Source organism: Trematomus bernacchii, unplaced genomic scaffold (assembly GCF_902827165.1).
Source record: "Trematomus bernacchii unplaced genomic scaffold, fTreBer1.1, whole genome shotgun sequence".
Lineage (NCBI taxonomy): Eukaryota > Metazoa > Chordata > Actinopteri > Perciformes > Nototheniidae > Trematomus > Trematomus bernacchii.
In genome coordinates, this window is record NW_022988043.1 from 19,658,624 (window position 1) to 19,679,764 (window position 21,141).

General features: G+C 39.7%; 1 protein-coding gene across 3 annotated transcripts in view; it reads right to left on the reverse strand.

The window, feature by feature from the left end:
* Positions 1 to 19,698, reverse strand: part of rusc2 (RUN and SH3 domain containing 2) — a 47,383-nt gene extending 27,685 nt beyond the window's left edge. For 2 of the 3 annotated variants that reach the window (XM_034117934.1, XM_034117933.1), the window contains exon 1: positions 19,543 to 19,697. The gene's annotated coding sequence lies outside the window, so the exon portion shown is untranslated. Of the gene's footprint in view, positions 1 to 19,542 lie in introns of all 3 variants that reach the window. The other variant, XM_034117932.1, reaches the window with a different exon arrangement.
* Between the last annotated feature and the right edge of the window lie 1,443 nt (positions 19,699 to 21,141).

Sequence of the window (21,141 nt, forward strand, 5' to 3'; positions counted from 1 at the left end):
TTTTTACTCATGTAAAGCAGGGTAGTTCTAATGTGTGTGAAGTCGGATGGTTCCGGTCAGTGGAAAGTGACATTAATAAGATTAGCTAAATGGTTCAAATGAAGAGTGCAGGCAATGTTAACACCAGGGGAGGGACACTCAAATTGGTTTAAGGGATTAGCTCCAGGGTCAGGCAGGTGTGGTTGTGTAATGGGAGTCCAGACAAGGCAGTTAATATTGGGAGGACATATATAAAGCCTACTAGCATAACAGTTTAAAGTTTTGGCTTCCTGTCCTTTGTATTATCCTGTCTTATGGATATCTTTGTAGAAGAAATGCAATGTGAGTAAATGACTAGTCTTGACCAGTTAATGGGATTTTAAATGTATACTTGTGTTTCCTACGGAGTGGTGAAGTCATGAATTATTGTTGTATGCCATCCTGGAAGTTAGCATCGCATCCAGGACAAAAAGCAATGGGATTCTTCCATTGGATTTGGGAATATTGCAGAAAATAAAATCTGTGGCAAACGCACATTTATGATACTTCACATGTTTTGTTCAGCAGGATAATCTCGACATATTAACACCACTTTGTGATTTTTAAAGCGTAAATGCAATCGCCAGAAGTCAAAGCTATCGTAATTCTATAAACAAACTACATCACGGTTGCACATCACCACGGCTAAGCTAACAGTGGCTAATGTTTGGCTAATGTTTGATGAGGTTATGTTCTTGTGGCAGCGGGGTGTGGTTAGGGCGCCGGCTGCTGGAGTGATGGGAGTGGCTCGGCCGGAGACCAGACAGCTGATCAGAATCAGGTAATCATGCTCTCTATAAGAAGCATGCCGGTAACCTGATTCTGGTCTGTCTTGCAGTAGGCTGGTTCCTGGTAGGATTTCCTGGCCACAGAACGGATCAGGACGACCCCACACAGCGTCTGCGCTATTCGAGTGGCGCATGATCATTTTGGAATAAAAACCCATAATTATTCACCTGACTCCTTCTCCTTCTGTCCTTTTTAACCTGGGAGTGAGCGGAGGTGCTCACAGTTCTCTTTTAGATAGTTGAGTTTGGGACGTGGTAAAAGGAAGAGGTACTCATTTCAAACAAACAAAAAAGAAACGTATAAAATCAAGTCATACCAGCACACACAAAAATATGCTGCTTCTATTCTCTGTCAATACAAAGCAACAGGCCCAGATAATTTTCCACGGTTTTGTGAAGAGACCTCTCCAAGCAGTTTGGCAGCAATTCACTGAAGGAAGAAAACTTGATTCTATCTAAAAACGATTTATTTTGGAAATAAAAATAATTGTATTTAATTCAGTACCAAGTGGGACTTCTATGGAAGCTCTCACTTCAAATTGATATTTCTATGAAGTACCATCTCTTGATTCTGAAATGCAATACAAAAAGGTAGTCTAGTTTCTCAACGCTTTATTATCATTCAAAAATCTATTTTAAAGATTTGTATTAACCTATTTATAAAATATTTTTCAACACAATTAAGTCCTTTCTGCGTTTGCTACAGAAAGTCCTGTCATGACACAATAATCAGTAAGGTGAAACAACAAATATCTTTACTGGCTTTGACTGCATTTGTCAAGAGACCTTAATTGGCTACCAAAAGCAATGATGGATCTCTTCGAATTTGGGCAAGAAAGTATTGAAGATAATCATTTTCAGAGAGCAGTTGAAACCTCTGACAAATCAGTGTGTAAAATAATAATTAAATGACACTTAATTTCAATATACTTGCCAACCTGATAAGATTTAACATTGTTCACACAATGAGAGTTCATTCACTCAGATTTTTCCTTTTTTGTGTTGTATTAAGTCAAGCAACAGTAAATCTGAGCCAAAAGATGACATCAGAAATGTGTCACTTTCCTACAGGAAACATTATACATTTTGTGGACCCGCAGCCCCTGAATAGTATATTGTGATGCTGGCCTCAATGCTGTTTCTTTCAAGATGCAAATGGGATGCAAGACTATTCAAGTATTCAAGAACACGCACAGAAACCAGTGAATAGGACCATTGAAAAGACTCTGCCATTGTGCCGTCTTGTTTTGAACACTACAGCCAAAGGAAAGCATGCATCCTTCACCGGTTCAGCTCAATAATAGGACTCTTAAATGCTTAACGTGCAGAAAAACTAGCAGGAATTTATCATAAATATCTGAACAGAAAACCAAGACAAAAATGTGCTCAGATTGAAAAGTAATATTTTATATAGTTCAGTTCCTTATGTCATAGCAGGCAGCAAAGAGTAATTCACATGCCCATCTTCCTTCAAGCTAACAATAACAGCTGTAGGATCTGTGTTATTACCAGATTACAGCAGATCAGATCGGATAACGGGTTAACAAGAACAAAGGAGTTGAGCCTGGCCAATCAAATCTCATTTCCCACGCAACATCAGAGCCCCCTAGCTACAACAAACCAATCAGAAGGAGCTGTGCCGTGGGAGACATCATGAGAGAATGTAAGCAAAAATAAGTGGGCTAAAAGCAACAATTTAACAGCATCCCTATTATTTGCAAGATAAAAAAGTAAAACTACCAGTCTTTTGTCATGTAAAGTTTAAAATCCAGACCAAACCGCCTATAACTCAGCAACATGTTAAAGAATATGAGCTTTTATGCCTTTTAGCTTGAATTAACAAGCTGCCATTGGACTGACCACTTACATTATTTAAATCTCCTCTTTGCTTGTGTGGGAGAAAGGGAAACAAAGGTACCGTATGATGTATTTGAGGCTTAACAGCTATAAGTACAACAAATAAAAACAGGAACTAACATACTTGGTTTGTCTGCTGCTTTCCACTCAAACAGAAAAGACTTGGAGAAAAAGTGAAAAGGAGAAAAGGGAGACATGACACCAGGGTTTTCTATGCACATCAATACTTGGGATTCCCTGAGCCTTTTTGTGAGAGCCAATTAGCTTTGATTTTCCTCCATAAAAACAGCCTTAGTGGGTTCTTCTGTAAAACCCTCATTTTTGTATGTCATTATCTTGTAGAGTAGGTTGGGAAATTAACCTAATTATGAAACTAACACACAAAGAAGGGAAAAGGAAACCAAAGCTGTAACAAAGGACATCCTCCCCTTTATGTCATCAGGGCTGTACTTCCAGGAAAAAGTCTGAGCCTGGGAGGGAGGACGATATCTAAGTGGAGGCACACCCTATCCAGGCAGAGACACAGCCAAGGAGATGGTAATTTACCATGATGGATACGCTCACAGTGGGACTTGTGTTTATTGAATGCAATCCAGTAGTTAAGAGTTAACTAATTTACAGATGTCTCTTTCTCGATGTCAGTCAAAAAGATAAAGTGTTTTTGGGCCCAATTGACGTCACAGACTAGAACATAAGTGTATTACCACTGTTTGGCCCCTATAAGAATGTGCTTCAATGGCTAGTTCACTTCCTGGGGGTTTGGTTTGATCTCGCTTTCTTTATTCCATAAAAGTCAAGTTAAATTAGGCTTCACTGTTGTAACTCAGTGGATGGGATGATGTAGGCAGTAGCACATAAATTACCTCATTATTCTACCATCTCTGTGATGTTTCTTTTTCTTTTAACAAACTTCAAATGTTGGTGCTGCTATGGAAGCGGAACATAACTTGAACTAACAGATGTCGAAGTTCTGCCATGTTTAAAAATACACTGCAGATGTGACATGACATGCCCAGTGAGCATGTTTTGGTTATCTGCAGCTGAAAGGCTTCTGGCATCTTGGTTAGATAGATGTAAAAAATACAACAGGAAAATTATTTGGTAACTGCATGCTTAAAACTGCAATATAGTGATTAAGGGGTTGTTAAAACAGTTAATCGAACCTTAACACATCATCAAAATTATGTTTGATTTAATGTTGATATCTAGTGTTTTTTTAAACACACAAATGATCAATGATGGGGGATCTTGCAGGCATTGGTGTTTTTTTTTAATGTTGCAATTATTGTTATTTCCTGATCAATATGATGTTGTAGGGTATTGTTTATGATGAAATAGGTTCAACTTTTCTAAATTATTTAACTTTTATTGAACCTCTGTTAGAGAGTCTCTGTATCTCTCTGGTCTCCTGTACCAGTGGTAATGTCTCCGTCTGTTGAGTTTCAGGCCAAGAGTGTGTGTGCGTGTGCGTGTGTGTGTGTGTGTGTGTGTGTGTGTGTGCGTGCGTGCGTGCGTGCGTGTGTGTGTGTGTTTTTGCTGCTGCTAAGCGAATGAAAAGAGCTTTGTTTGTTGCACACATTCAGCATCTCACAACAGTGTCAAATGAAGCCTGACAAAAAGAGTGTGATGGCTAAAAAGGAGGAATGCTGGAGCTGAATAACCTTGAGGTTTCTGGGGACATTTGGCTTGTCTAACATCACTGCCTGCCCACCGTATGACTAGTCACAATTTGTTAAGCAGTTATTCTTTAACTTGCAAGGTTTATCTGTCTAGATAAGTTGAGGAGAAAACGGGAATCAACCCGTAAATTACCCTAATTTCACGGTAAACTGAGCACCGTTTGTCAAACCGAAACTGTGTTCATTCTGTCTTTTGGAGAACAAAGGTTTTAATCGCATTTATATCACTCTTTGTTTAAGTTTAGCTTCAGCCTTCGAAAATAAGTAGACAAAATGCCATTAAACTTTAGTTAACTGTAAGTCATTACTTTTTCTTGGCTTTAAACAAACCTTTTTAGTGATTTGCAGTCATCTCGATTTAGTGTGGTAAAAATGTTTTGCATAAAAACCTATTTGTCATATTTTCAGTTAATGAGATTAAAACTGAACTTGACACAACTGCAGGTTAAAAACCACCCAATCATTTAATGGTACCACTCTAATCAATAAATGTTTCCTTATTTTTAATAGAACTGTAAAGCAACACAATATTGTTTTTATGTTATGCTAATAGATAGATAACACGTCTAATGGTTCATATCCACAGAAGCAGCCCTGTAAGGCTATAAATCAGAATGGATGACTGATGAAGAATGAAGAAACATATACGTGATGTTTGGAATGATGATATGCAAATCAATAGGACATCTGAATAGCAGAGATGGAGTACTCGAGTGCCAATTTTCGGACTCGAACTCGGACTCGTGAATTCTCGCACGCGATGACTCCGGCTCGACTTGTACATTGACGCTCCGACTTGGACTCGGATTCGAGCTAGTTCTATCTGGAGTCAGATGTACTCTGTCCTGGCGTGTGCACCTGCGAGACGAGTTCACGTACTGGGCACGCCCCCGCTATTCCAGTCTAAAGATGTCCAGAGACTGTATCGTGCTGTATGCTTTCACAGATTTTGCTTCGACATTGGGAAAGAGCAGCGCAAAATGCTTGTTATGTGGAAAAAAGATTGAAGAGAAGGCTCCATAACACATTACTCTAAGGATCGAGTTCAGACATATAGGCTGTCTTGAACACTATCATCAGTAAAAATGTAAAGTGATCTAATCAATAAATAAAGATTCAGTCGATAACACAAAAGCACATGGCTACTTAACATGCAGAATGTCGTCATTTTGCATGTTAAGTAGCCATGTGCTTTCTGGGGCTTAATCTTTATTGATATAATTTAAACATTCACTATAGTAATTGTAGCGTCCCCGGCTGAATGATGGTCAGACTCTCCAACTGATGGTATCTGTTTATTGCACACCCTTGCTTGTATACAATCATTACCAACGTAAGAGCTTGTGCAAAAACACATTTTAAATATAGTTAGACATATTAAAGGTCATTTACAATAATAATAATAATAATAATAATAATAATAATAATAATAATAATAATAATAATATTAATATTAGTAATAAGCTTTATATTTGTATAGCACCTTTTATACAAGAATTGTAGCCAAACTCGCTTCACAGCAGTTCAATAGACAAATTAGTATAAAGTGACAGGATAAAAGCAACGTAGAGGAGCTACAGCTACATTTCAACAAATATATCCACTAAGATGAATACATGAAGACTTGTGACTCTAACTTGACTTGGACTCTTCTTGGGTTACTCGCACTTGGACTCGGACTCGAACACAGGTAATGATGACTCGGACTCGACTGGGACACTCCTTGGGTGACTCGGAATCGGACACAGGTAATGATGACTCGGGCTCGACTCGGACACTCCTTGGGTGACTCGGACTTGGACTCGAACACAGGTAATGATGACTCGGACTCGACTCGGACACTCCTTGGGTGACTCGGACTTGGACTCGGACTCGACTCCGACTCTCCCTAGGTGACTCGGACTCGAAAAGTGGGGACTCGAGAGTGACTTGGACTCGTGAATTGGTGACTTGACTACAACACTGCTGGACAGCAACCATTCAGGACATCTCAGTATGTCAAGCTTGTTAGGTACAGTAACTTATTTTTTTAAGGTATTCTGTCATGAACAAAGTGTCAAACAATTTTGACGAGCTTGTGATGGTAGAGGAATGTCATTGGATTACAAAAATCATTAGGATGAATTGCCTAGGGACCATAAATGTCGGTACCAAATTTCATGGCAATCCTTTACATCGCTGTTGAGATATTTCACTCTGGAGGGAACTACCGACAAGTACCACCCATAAAGATAGCTGCTAGCATGCCTAAAAAGAGATTAGCAAAGGATAATATATGCCTTTTTTTCCTACTTTATTCATAATGGTTCATTTGTGTTGAAAAAAAGGCTTGCAGCAAAACAGGTGGCACTGAATGTGTTGCAAACTGATGTCCAGGTCCTCGATGATGCAGGGAAATGTAAAGCCTTTTTGATCCCCAGCAAGACGCTACCATACCTTTGCCCCCTTCGGAGTTAAAAAGTCAGGGCCAGATAAAAAAACATGACCGCTGAAGCTAGAAGGGATTCAGTTTATTAAAAAAAATTGTTTCTTATAAAGAACTATATCTTCACCGGCAAATGACTACACTGATGTTGAGCCATTAGTGGAATTAACTATCGATCTCTATCATCCAACAACATTTTTGTTGCATTTCAGGCAAACATTTCAGGATTTACTTTGGTGGGAAGTTTGCTGACTAATTACTTATTCAGTAACTAAAAACAACATAATGATTCTCTTCTACTCAGTGGTTGCGTTCGATTTTTTCGCTGCCCGTCATTTTGACGGACAGGATCATAACATTTCCGTCATAATCCATTATTACCCGTCGGGTCCGGGGGGGGTGAGAGAGCACGCTCGTGTACTGTTAGCGCCGGTGTTATGCCGTGTTATGCCGTGTTATGCATGCCCACCGAGATGTGCATGCACCCCGCGGGAGTGTGCACAGCGTAAAGCAAAAACTCCCAGACATTTCAATGATTTGTACGGCAAAGTACGGTTTGGAATTGTTATCATTTCCTTTTTGGAGGGCATGCATAACACAGCATAACACCGGAGCCTCGCTGCGGGGAAACTTTGGCGCTGATCCAAGTTTGCTGGACTGCTTTCAGATTTTTCCGTCATTGTTCGTCATAGACGGAAAATATTCGGTTAACGCGACCACTGACTTCTACTGAGCATAAGCGATGTTGCCTTTCTTGCAAAGTCACAACACATAGGTCAATCCCCTTGAACTAGTGTTGCGTTCTCAGCGAGCTTAAGATAGACGCATTACCTTGATCCAAGCTTCCTTACAGCTTAGCAATGGTGTCACTCTTCACCCCTTTCTCTGCTTGAATTTGAGGAGCTTATAGATGCTTGTGTAACAGTCTGTCGGTGTGCTGCCACCACTAAAAGGTAGGAGTGTTAGCTTTCATCCAGGCACAGCATAGAAAATGTGGCAGGCAGAAGCATTTGGATTAAAAAGCAAATAAGGATATCTCCAGCATATTAGCTCAATTGAACCAAGACATTTTGCTCAAATGCAGAAAACTGCAGGTTCGCGGCAAACTTTATTCATTTTTAACCATCACTGAAGACTTTTTGTAAAGCACCTTGAATTGCCATGTTTTACTATGGTGCTAATTAAATAAACTTGCCATGTCTTGCTTTATATATTAGCTTTGTATATTTTAATAATAATCTTAGTGCTACAAATATATTTAAATGCAATCATTTTTGAAAAATCTTGCTGCAAAACATAATCATGTTTCACTCATTAATTCACTCTTTCTTAAAATAAAAGTTAAAAAAAAAAGGTATTTGATGTGGCAGCTTTATTCAACATAATTCAAGTGTTTTAGTCCTTTAAAGCACATTGTATTATCTCAATCATTAGGATGGGTGAAACATAAAGGACACATGTGGATTAATTGGGAGAAAAGTATAACTTCTGTTGCACCTCTAAATGTACATATACAGTACACAAACTATGTGCAAGACACCATGAAGCAAATATCTTATTCTAAAGCTGCAGTTCTCTTCTTCCAGCCCTCTCTCCCTCTCTTTGCTGACTCTTTTCTTTCTCCCTCTTTCTCTGATCCATTTCAAAGCACCTCTCACTCTCTTTCCAGCCCTCTTTCGATCCATCCTGCATTCCCCTCATCTCTCCCATCCCCCATCGACTTCACTAAATCCCTTCTCCCCTTGTCTCTCTGCTTTTCTTCCATCCTCTGTGTGTACTGCAGTGTATACGTCTTTCCTCAGCCCACTTTTGCCTCTCTCCTTCCATCTCTCTTCCTCTCTCTTCCAAGATGGACTGCAGATGGTTACAGCTAAATCGCCTCACAATCACCCACGGCACTTTTAGTGTAGGTGGCCTCAGAGCAATCAAAAACCTTAGAGAGTTTGTAGGAAATACCCTGTTAGTGCTTACACTACATTTCAATATCATGTCTACTTCCAGAAAATTCCCTAAGAACTTCGACATCATGAGGGATCAATAAGGAGCATAAGAGGTCTGATGCGTTGCTCAATGGCAATAAATGCTTTTAACACAGGAATAGAGGTTGAGATTTTGGATCCACAGAGTAACAAAAGTATTATTTTTCTAAGTATTGTGTAACAGAAATGCCATATAACATTATATTAAATGTCATTTAGCTGATGCTTTTATCCAATGCGACCTATACACCTCAATAGCCGCGTTCACACTGGAGTACTTTTCCCCGCACTTTTCACGTTTAGTTCCGTTAGTACCCCTTATGTCGCGTTCACACCAAAAAGAGTACTGAGTGCCGGGAGCTTTTACCCCCATTTTTAGTGCCTGCTGAGAGATGGTACTTTCCTGGGGGAAAAAAGTGCCCCAGTTCTGATTGGCTGGGCGAATTGCAAACCACGCCCCGTAAAACTCTGAAATGTTTTGTAGAGCCGCCATTTTATTATCTTCGCATTAGCATTATTAGCATTAGCATTCGCCCAGCGCACAAACGCAGAGAGACTAACTTATGGCAACACAAAATAAAACATGGGAGCGGTGGAGATGAGGAGGTGTCGGCGTTCTGGCGATTTACTCGGAAGGCTTCAGTAGAAGCTGTTGGAAGTCCCAGCAGCTTCAACTGAAGCCAGTCCCCAACTCTGGGGACTTCCGGCCGGGGACTTCGGGGGGCAGTATACACCGTGAAGTGGTTTGCGGCCTGCCAGTAAACCCAAAGCAGAAGAAGACAAAGTGACGTCAGCGGCTCATTTGCGTAATCTTCCCTCAGGGAACTTATTCCGGTGTGAACGCGATCTGTACTAAGTGCCCTGGGGTAATAAGTGCCGGGGCACTAAGTGCCGGCACTAAGTACGGCAAAGTACTTGGTGTGAACGCGGCTAATACCATTGAACATGCCTATAGGAGCAATTTGAGGTTAAGCATCTTGCTCAAGGACACTTCGACGTGTCGACTGCAGAGGCTAGGGATTAAACTACTGACCCTCTGATTGCTAGACCCCATTTAACCAGGGGCAACAACCAAATTAGTTTTATCATAACTGAAAAAAACATGCTATTTCATTGTTTATGTGCCTGTCTCTTGTGACTGTAGTATTTCAGCCATTATTAGTCCCATTTCCATCCATCCATCTTCAAAAAGCTTATCTGGAGTAGGGCTGAACGATTAATCGATTTTAAATCGAAATTGCGATTTGAAATGATGCGATTATCAAATCGCAAAGCCTGCGATTTTTTTTAACTTTTTTTTATTTATTTTTTTTTACATTTTTTTTTTTTTATTTTCTTCTTGTGTGTCAGTCATCCACACCAATCAGAAGTGCTGTGCTCCACATGTACCAGCCATTGTTAACCAATCAGAAGTGGCCCATGATAGAAGGTGATAGACTGATCCAATCACCTGCCAAGGTTTGAAAGTGCCTGCCCTTTCCAAATGGCTTCCAATGGAGCTTTCCTAGATGGTTTGGTGAAACAAACCATCTGAGTCAGGTTAGTAATGCTCCATCACATGTTTTACATCTATTACAGGGTGAATCTTAAACTGAAGCTTGACTTTAAAGCAACCCAACGGAAGTTTCATGTAAGTTTAGTTCCTTCACTCGTAGCTCAGGCTGCGGGGGTGCTAGAGACGGGAGCATGTTGATGCGACCTTCCTAGCCGGAGATATGGCCGCATTTTACAATAAACTTCCGTTGGGTCGCTTAAAAACGCAATATTTGTCAGAAAAATCGCAATTAGATTTTTTCCCTAAATCGTGCAGCCCTAATCTGGAGTCAGGTCACAGAGGAAGCTTGTTCTGCTCCCAGCCCACCTCTAGGCCAGGGTTCTCTGCATGAAACCAATGGACAGTTTACTCCGAGTAGGGAATGCGTCCTTACCCCAGGTGAAGGAGTTCAAGTATCTTAGGTTCTTGTTCTCGAGTGGGGGGACAATGGAGCATGAGACGGGCCGGATAAAGGGAGCAGCGGGAGCTGTATTGCAGTAGCTTTTAATGCCACATTGTGAGAAATAGCTCAGCCAGAGGGCAAAGCTCTCAAACCGGTCCATCCTCGTTCCTACTCTTACCTATACTCATGAAGGGGGTTCATGAACGAAAGAACGAGATTGCAGATACAAGTGACCTAAATGAGTTTCCTCTGGAGGGAGGCTGGCATCTCCCTCAGGGATAAGGTGGGAAGTTCAATCATCCGGGAGGGACTCGGAGTAGAGCCGCTGATCCTTTGCATAGAAAGGAGCCAGTTAAGGTGGTTCGGGCACCAAGTATGGTGCCAGCTGGCCTCTTCCCTAGGGAGGTGTTCCAGGCACGTCCAGCTGGGAGGTGGTAGGAGTTACATTTAAAACAATTTAGTGTTTAATGATTACATTAAAAGTATATTCATATATTCATGTAAAGGAAATGATAAAAGTGGGTAATACGGTAATCAATATATTATAATATTTGAAGGTTATTTCAACTTTAATTAAATAAAATGTGTTTACTGCAACATAAGCCCAAACTCTTTGTGCAGCAATCAATAACAACTTCAATGCTTATTTTTTTAATTTGGCATTATGACTTATTATTGTGTCGTATTAGAAAATGTACAGTTCAAAGTAGCAACACTTATGATGGTTCCGTTTCATTTAGCCGATACACACAGAACAAAGGCTGTCGAACCAGCAAACATGAATGGATTACAGTCAGTGCTGCATCAGGGATTTTCATCAATGTTTCATCTATTGACATTTTTTCGAATCAATAGATAAGTAATTTAAGGTAAAAGAAAATGTTAGAAAATATATATAACGGGTAAAAAAAGCATAGCGTATTTGAGAAGCTTCAACCAGATAGTGTATGCTGGTTTTTCTTATTAAACGGCCTGAACAATAAATCAATAATCCAATCAATTAATCAAGTCTAAGTTTTAATGTTTACCACAGGAAAGGTCTATCATTGGGTAAGTCTTGCCTTCTTCCTTTAACTGTTAGACCCCAAGCCTGTTTTTCAGGTTTCAGGCTCGAAAATGACATGCCCAGAACAAATGACTATAACTTCACTTCTAAAAGGGTTAAATTAATAATCTTTTTTCTCAAAGCAAGGTTACATCTGTGAGATGGATGTAGACGTGTCAGAATCAATATAGATGTTTCTGTGTCAGAGTGAATTCAGATGGAACATAGCAGAGGTGTGGACTCGAGTCACATGACTTGGACTCGAGTCTGACTCGAGTTACCAATTTGATGACTTTGGACTCGACTTGACAAAATCACAAAACACTTGCGACTCGACTTGGACTTGAACACCAATGACTCGGGACTTGACTTGGACTTGAGCCTTCTGACTTGAGGTGACTTGATAATTTAATTCAGGGGTCTCCAACACGCCGATCGCGAGATGTCGCTAGAAGAGCAGACTCCCGTCGGGGAGAGCAGAATCTTCAGCCGCTGCAACTCTTGCTGAGAAACTATGCAGGCAGGGGCGGGACTTTATTTTGCTGAGCCACCATGCGGCCAATCATATGCGAGGACACACTAGGATCATACCATTATGTGAAAGAAGGGTGGGGGGCAGACGCTCCAAAGACAGCAGGTGTAGTGGTACAGGCCAGCTACACAGAGCGACGGGGAGCCGGATTTAAATGCAAGCGCGTCGGAAAAAGTCAAGAAATTTGCGAAAACCGAAAAAAGAAGCAGCATCTGGCTGCATGTCAATGATATTGGAGAAAGCAAAGCTGAGTGCAGGATTTGTAAAATGAAAATAACCTTCAGAGCAGGGTTTTTTTTTTTGGTAACCACTCAGGATTTATTGCCAGAGGTGGGAGAAGTTCAGATCTTGTACTTGAGTAACAGTACCAGAGTGTAGGAATACTCGGTTACAATAAAAAGTCCTGCATTCAAAATGTTACAAGTAAAAGTACAAAAGTATTAGCATCAAAATATACTTAAAGTACCACCTGCAGAGGGATCTAGATTCAGGTGTTCTTTTCCCCATAGAGATGCCTCGCTGCACATTATCCCTTGCATAAAGATAGAAGTGGGTCCCTTATAACATGCTGTACACAGTGGAAATAAACATTCTGGTCACCTCAACATCAGGGATCTTGTACATTAAACTCCTTCTGAATCAAACCGTCACGGTAGCCTTACCTTACTGATCCCTCTTACAATAGAAGACAAACACGTTACTTTACCAGCAGAGAGAAAATGGATTATTAAATTATTAATGTGACTAATAAAGAGCAGTTTGATTATTAAGTATTATTCTGTTGATCGATGTCATTACATTTGTTGAAAAGCACATAAGGACTTGTTTAAGACTCGTTTTGTCAAAGTTTAGGACTTGGACTTGACTTGAACTTTCCCATCCTGACTTGAGACTTGACTTGGACTTGAGCGCAAAGACTTGAGACTTGACTCGGACTTGAGCGCAAAGACTTGAGACTTGACTCGGACTTGCAAAACAATGACTTGGTCCCACCTCTGGAACATAGTAAAAAAGTGTAAATTCTTACCTCCGCCTAACAAAAAACCATTACTTATAGTGATAGTAATGGATCAATGCATGAAATCTGACTCTGTTTATTTTGTTTAAGGAGTATATTGGGCGTTAACAATTCTGGTTTGCCTTTTATAATATTATTTCATTCAAGAACCCCTTGTGCGTTTAATTAACACAGCTATTTTTGATAGTTGCTACAGCAGTGAGCAGGAGAGGTGGGGAGAGGTGGGGCTATCGCTATTTTTTCAGGAAATATTCATATAGAGGTGATTACACGGACTCGGTTGACCCCCCAGAGCGTTTCGTTTGCAAATCTATCCACCTTGGGACCCGTTATCGTTTGTGGGGTCAGTTTCTATCGGCCTCGTGTAAATAATAGGGCTATACGCACGCGAAACTATGCAGATACAAGCAGTTTTCTCCTCGTGTAAACGGCGCCTAAATATGTTTGTCAACAACGCTTTTCTTCCATGACAGAGACAAGAAGATGACAAAAAGGCACAGACGTCAATTAACACCAACTGTGACCATATCATTACGCAAAAGTGTTGACGGAAGTAATGGGCTAAAATGTAGTTTGAAAAGTAAAAAACTCTCCCATTGTATCTATTATAGGACAACAGCAGCAGCACAACATAAGCAGTCAGAAAGATTCAAAGTAACTTACCTAAGATAAGTTAAGGTTAGCAATGGCAACAACAGGGCTTGGAAGAAAGAAACAAGCTTACATGTTGGCTAGACTAGATTGACTGAAACGCTCAATATTATCAGATGACTACAAATAGGAAATGGCAAAACATTTAGTTGAATGAACTTAGACTGAAATAGCTACGGTTTTCTTTGACCTGAATTCTTGGTAATTGAAACATAACTTAAGAAAAGTGTTATTTAAAGAAAAATCACAATTTAAAGGTTTTTTTGTGATCAGTAATTAAGGATAATGCTTGACAGTGTAGTTTCTGTAGAGACCTTTCCAACAGAGAGGTGTTTCATTTTGAACACAGAACCTGTTGATGGTAAAATCCTTTGCTCAAGGGAACATCTATGCACTTATTACTCGACTCAAGGAATTTAGTTGAATATCATTTGGTGGATGCGTTTTAATATTATTTTTTGAATGTCATGGTTGCCAAAAATTATAGCATTAATGGCATCAGTGGGAATAAGATGGCCCAAGCACAAGTTTTGTACAGTAGCTGCTTTTTTGTAGTTTTAAGAACTTCAATTACAGAAAGTTTAGAAAAGAAAATGCTTAATGAGTTAAATCCTTCAACATTTGACAACCTTCAAAACAAGCCAATCAAAGCGTTTAGGCGACATTTTTACTGTGTGCAGCCGCAGATAACTGTGTTGAAAAAGTCTATTCAGGGAAACTAGATAACACACAATGGGAACTGCATAATATCTGCATATGGTAGTTTTACAAATCAAAGATACTCAGAGATTCAATCTCAGAAAAAAAATATAGGAAACACGCATGCAACTATGCACATCCGGCCCTTGGTTACATAACACAATCACAGAGACACATTCCAAGATCGGGGAGAAGCAGCTGAACAAGGAGCAGGCATGCTGCGTGACACACTGAATCTTTTGTGGTTTAAAAACATGTGCATGACCAGGATGTTCAGGCGTGTAATGCCAAGATGATTAGCTCAATGCATACAGGTCCCTGACTGGTGACGTACACACCATTTTAAATCATTTATCAAGGAGAAATGCTAACATTCACTTATTCTGCGTTGTCAAGATTTGCTGGGTGTGGATAGTAATTTAAAGATGACAACTTGAACTCCGGGAAGTTGTGAAATCCATTGTCCTTATTTTGCACAAACTGATCTGATTCAAATAATGAACAAGAAATAAAATGATAATGTAAATATTATCTGATTAAAGGTAGGGTAGGTAAGTTTGAGAAACCGGCTCGAGATACACTTTTTGTTATATTCCATGGAATGCTCTTAACATCCCGATAGCAATGAATATCTTAAGTGCTTTGACAAAAAATCCATAAAAAAATTTCATCTGTGGAAGCCGTAATACTGTAAAAAGCACGACCAATCATTTTAGCCGGCCCGGCTAAAATAACTGGATGGCCTACCTGCCTGTCAGCCTTCCATCTGTGCACAAACTTATCTCGTGCCCTCATTGGTCATGTGCGCGTTTGTGTGTGTTGGAGGAGGGGCTCTATAAGGAAGTGGCAGATTTTCTCCGGTTGTGTATTTTCAAATTCTAGCGATCTCGAGCCGGTTTCTCAAACTTACCTACCCTACCTTTAATACAAATAAAAACTGTAACAATTTTCATTGAGTGAATTAAGACTGAAATAGTTACGGTTTTCTTTGCCCTGAATTTTAAAAATAAAGCCATAGTTATGCACAATAGAACTGCATTTAATCATCAATTGTATTAACTAGTCCGTAATTCTTGATTGAATGGTTTACTCTTCAGTACAGAACTTCAATACTCACTGCTTGTAGCACTTCGGGATTTGAAATCAAATATGAAGTGCTTTATAAATGGAACCCATTATTATTATTATTATTAATATTATTAATAAATGTTCAATAATGTCAAGCGCAGTTTCGCAGGGCAAAACTTAGATTTCTTTAGTCCGACCAAAAATATGAAAAAACAAATGTATAATTAATTCAGATTTGTTATGAAAACTAAAAACTTGAATTCGTATACTTTATAATGTCTTAAAGGGAAAAATAAACAAGAAACGGTGGCAACTCCCTGTTTCTACGCTGTCTCCATTTTTGTCAATGAGTAATACATTTACATTTGAAGGGGCCCTATTATGCTTTGCGGGGTTTTCCCTTTCCTGTAGTGTGTTATTTAGGATTTTGTGCATGTAAATGGTCTGCAAAGTCTAAAATTCCAAAGTTCCCCCAGGAGGGTCTCTCTCTCTCCCACACACTCCCCTGCCTGAAACGCCTCCATTGGACTCCTTTGTTTACTTCTGCAACATAGTGATATCACTATGTAACACTTGCGCTTCTATTGGGTAGCGCTCCAACACATTGTACGTAATAGGTTAATACATCTCTAAGAAAACACAACAAATATAATATGGCCTCTTTAAGCTAAAGATTAAAACATAACTATTAACTTTCCTTAAAGCCAGTGACTCAGTGTGGGCCCTGGTGTTGATTTGGGGTAACATGTTGTGATCTTAAAGGTCCCATGTCATGCTTTTCCGGTTATTACCCGTCCCCTTGTGTGTTATGAAGGTTTTTATGCATGTAAACGGTGTGCAGAGTCAAAAACCCTCAAAGTACACCCTGTAGCGAGTAAAACTCTAACACAGAAAAGACCTCCCCAAAACGCCTCGTTGGAGATTTCTCATTTTCTTCCTGGGTATCGCTACTTAGGGATACCCAGTAGCCACGCCATGAGCTATGGCCGCACCCTCTGCCAGTCTTTCACGAAACAAAGCTTCCCAAACCATTCAGCGATTCATGCCGGATATGTACAGCGTAGGGCACTGAAGAACGATGCTGTTCCTACTTTGTTTGGACCAGCGGGAGATTCGGGTACACAACCTGTAAGTATTCATTGTTGTTTGTGTATTTATGATGTTTAAAACAAACAAGGTATCTACCACGACTGTTTAAATGGGTAAACGTTTTTCGGACTATTATGTAGGGATCGCGGAGAAATGCTCTCCGCAGACCCATGCTCACAGCGTTATAAACCTTTTTCTTACTCAATATCAAGCCACACTTATTGTTTTTACTTCGGCTGTGAGTGTTTGTGTGTGCTCAGGATGAGTTTTGCTTGTTCTCCTGTATCGCCGAGACGCCGACACGGAAAGCCTGTCTGCTCCTGCAGCAGCTCACACAGCTGCGAGGAGCTGCGAGCAGCAACGAGCCTCTCAGCTTCGCGACCAATCAGAGCACACTGGGCTCACAGGGAGGGGGGGCAGGAGCTCCAACAAGCCGTTTAGGACAGAGAGTGAATACACATACTTTACAGAGATGCTGTATGAGAAACCAATGTGAGTTTGGAAAATTGCACAGTATAAATCTATTCTAGTAGACCTCAACAATGGAAATATGATCAGTAGAAATGGCCATGACATGGGATCTTTAAACGCCACTCTTAAGCCTGCTGATCTTCAAATATCTCCCTTGAGCTTGTCCTGTCTTTAATCTGTGAGTTCAATTAACTTCTGAATGATTGAACTCAGGGATGGATGAAGATGTTTTTAGTAGGGATGCTCCGATCACCAATATTGGGGCCGATCGCCAATCGCCGGAATCAGTATCGGCCGATCCGATCAAGTGGGCGGGGCCTATGGGGATCTTCCATTTAAAGTGATGTTTAAAACTCAGTTAATGGGGCTCATTCACTGGCGCTTCCACAAACAACAATCAACTTAATTATTACATTCAAATGAAGTACATTATTCAAGTTTACATTAACTTTGGATATAACACGGGAGAAATGAGCGGGAGCGCTCTCTTTTCCTCTCTCCCTCTCTTGACAGCCTGTCAGTATCGTCTCATGCAGCTCACTGATCCAGTAATGAGTGACCCGACAGTGAGTAATAAATATATTTATAACTAGTTTAGCTTATTCCAGAGGTAGATAAAATAGCTAAGTGTGTTAGGTCTAACTCTTGTGTGTTTTGCTCCGCTCACCGGTCCGTCACATCGGGCGGAGCTGCAGGATTTCTGCTTCACACACGTTGCACACCGCTATTTTACTGTCTTTTTCGGACACCTTAAAATACTGCCAGACCGGTGAAGCCATTTTGGCGAGCTTGTTTTGCCGCGCACAGAGAAATTATTATTCTTAACCGTCTAAACTTGATATGCCAAGCCCTTATTCCACAAAATGACAACGTCTACTTCTACTATCGGTACAATTATGCTACCCACAACCTTTATTGCATTTACAATACAGATAAAGTGCTTTTTTAGTATGGTTTAAACATAAAAATAGCTACCCATCCATCTGCGACATAATGATTACAGAAGAAAGCAGGTTGTCAAAAAGAGTTTCGATAACAGGAGGATCACCTTCGATTGGATTTAAGTTGTTCCTCATGAGATTATCTATTGGGTTGTATTTACTAGTCAGGTACTGTAGGTAAGTAAATCACCTACTGAACTAAATTAACCTTCATGTTGTATCCGTGTGGGTTCTTATTTTATATTGTCTAATGTTAAATAATTACTGCATTCATCTTATTGCTGATAACACAGTCCTTATAAACACATCACTATATTAACAGTATGTCACTGAGAGCAGTAAACACTGCAAGTCCCTAATGGAAAATTACATGATGCCTATGATGATTCCCAAAGAGGATCTATTTCATTTAGATGTATTTAAGTAGCAAGACTTACAGGTTATTCTGTATGGTTAATGAAATAGTATTGCTGTTTAAGCTATTAGACTATTCTCCATCATAGTTTATGTAATGCACAATCAAAATCAAAACACTAACCTATATTAACCACAATTGATCAGGAAGTCAGTCTGCCCTTCAAAATAAAAGCTCTGGAGAATCCACTAGATGCCAATATAATTTGGACAGTGTTGTTTACCCTGTAATATGTTTTACTTTCCTTTTGCACCTTATTTTATTTAAATAAACGTATGTAAAGCATTAAACATTCATATTGATTAATCATTTGTAAACCAAGTGATTTTGAGTTTGCTGTCACATTTTGATCATATTCTTTTTAACCCTGAACTATGATTGAAGCATTTTCCAACCACCATGCTTTTATTTTTGCAAAATATAAGCGGAAGTCATGTTGCTCTACTCTTTCAAACTTAACTGTTTGTGTACCGCTGTTGTTCCCAGTGATATCGGGGCAATATGGTGATAACATTTAGGGTACATGCCGCAGGTGTGGCAACGTTGAAAAAGTCCAGTTAATCCTAAAATAATTGTTTACAATTTAATAATTTTCATCCAGCCTCTTAACCCGTATACACGATGAAACACCGTTGACGTGTTAACCCATTACCGTCCGCTTTGTGCCAATGCGTTAAAAAAAAACATAACGCCACAAAACAAGCTATCATCATGCTTCCTCTTAACGTCTATCTGTTTAAAGACGACATGGCACTTTGGAGCGGAACATATCGGTTGAAAGGCGAGGCTGCGTGTTTACCGCTATGACCGACCGAGGCATCCTTTTTTCAACCTCCGAAGCGATGCTGCCCAACCTAGCATTTGTTCTCCTTTTTCCTCCGTCTCTTCGCAGCCAACGCTGACCAAAAACCCCACAATAAACACACTCACCTTGCCGCAGTTGGTTGACAGTAGGTGTATTTTCGACACAAAGCATCAGACGCAGCTGGAGATAAACCGAGCTGGTGGCTCTGCTAGTCCTTGACGTGTGGGAATATTGTTGTCTCTGACTGCAGGGCAGACACGGCGGTGCATCGCAGAGGGGCTGGGCCGAGGAGGAGCGTCATCCTGAGGTCACAGTGTGGGCCCAGACGGGATTATCTAACCCTGGGGTGGGACCTCTGCCACTCACTAGTCAACTCGGCCAGTGTGGCACTTACCCACCCCACAAATATTATGCATTACATTAATGCACACCATGTGAACAACATATTGCTCTTCTTCTTTTTTTTTAATACGGTTAGCCATGTTCATCTCTCTGTGTATATTTTGCACTCTTCTGCACACATTTCTGCACAGCCCTCCCCTTTAAAATATAAAATACTGCAGTTTGACAGTATATTGTCATATATTCACTTTACTACCTTTTTTTTGTGTGTATATTTCAATTTGGTGTAAATACTTGTCTTTATACTTTTTTATTGTTAAAATATTTTCTTTCTATACTAGATATATTTTTTACCTTCTCTTAAAAGTTATTTTCTTGTGATTTTCTAGTTTGCACCACCATACAACAAAACAAATTCCATATATGTGTACACGTACCTGGTAATAAACTCGTTTCTCATTTAGATTTAATGAAGAAATAGCTAAATTATGTTGTGAACCTGGTTATTCTACTAATTTATTTCAGATGTAGTTGTTGCGGTTGGCTTCAAAGTGCTTTTTATATATTTCGTAGCCTACAAGCAAAATATACAAACACCGGACAAGAGAGTTTGAAGAGATGACAACACCAGCACATTGTGCTGCAGGTCTCCCTTGAAAAAGAGATCTATGATCTCAATGGGACCATCTGGTTAAATAAAGGTTTGAAATGAAATGAACATATCCAATAATACAATATAATAAAAAAGTAAAAACAATAAATACAATTATATTTAGTACGAGTGATGCACATCAAATACATGGTAGTATGATGAAATACCAAATCACAAATAATAAAACAAAATTATAAGACCTTGTGCAATTTTCACATTGCACATGAAAAAGTATAAAAGCCAATTACTTTTTCTAAACAAAATATGAAAAAAGCAAAAGTGATGATGGAAAAGTCCTTTACATGAAGCACGATTATGTTTGACTTTTTTGTGGACTGGAAAATGTTAAGAAGCATCTACCCTGTTAAATCCTGTTGTTATGTAGCTTTGTGGTTTATGCAGGATAAAGATATTATCACTATCACTTTGAACAGGTCTCCATTGTAGTGCAATGAGTCTGTTCAAAGAATAAGGGCATATTGGTTAAAGGGTTGCTCGTATTCTTTCCAAATATAGATTAACGAATTGACTTAAATATAAAAAACATAATGCTTATTGACCCTTGTTGTGACAAAGTCCTTTAATAGCATTGAGCTATTTGCTTATTTCCCTTGTATGCTCACCTCCATCTGCTGGTTATCTAATGTTACTGCATATACCAAAGAAAATACCTTCAACCTTATTCTAGACTACTGACTGCAGAGGTCAGGTCACACATGCCTTCTAGGTC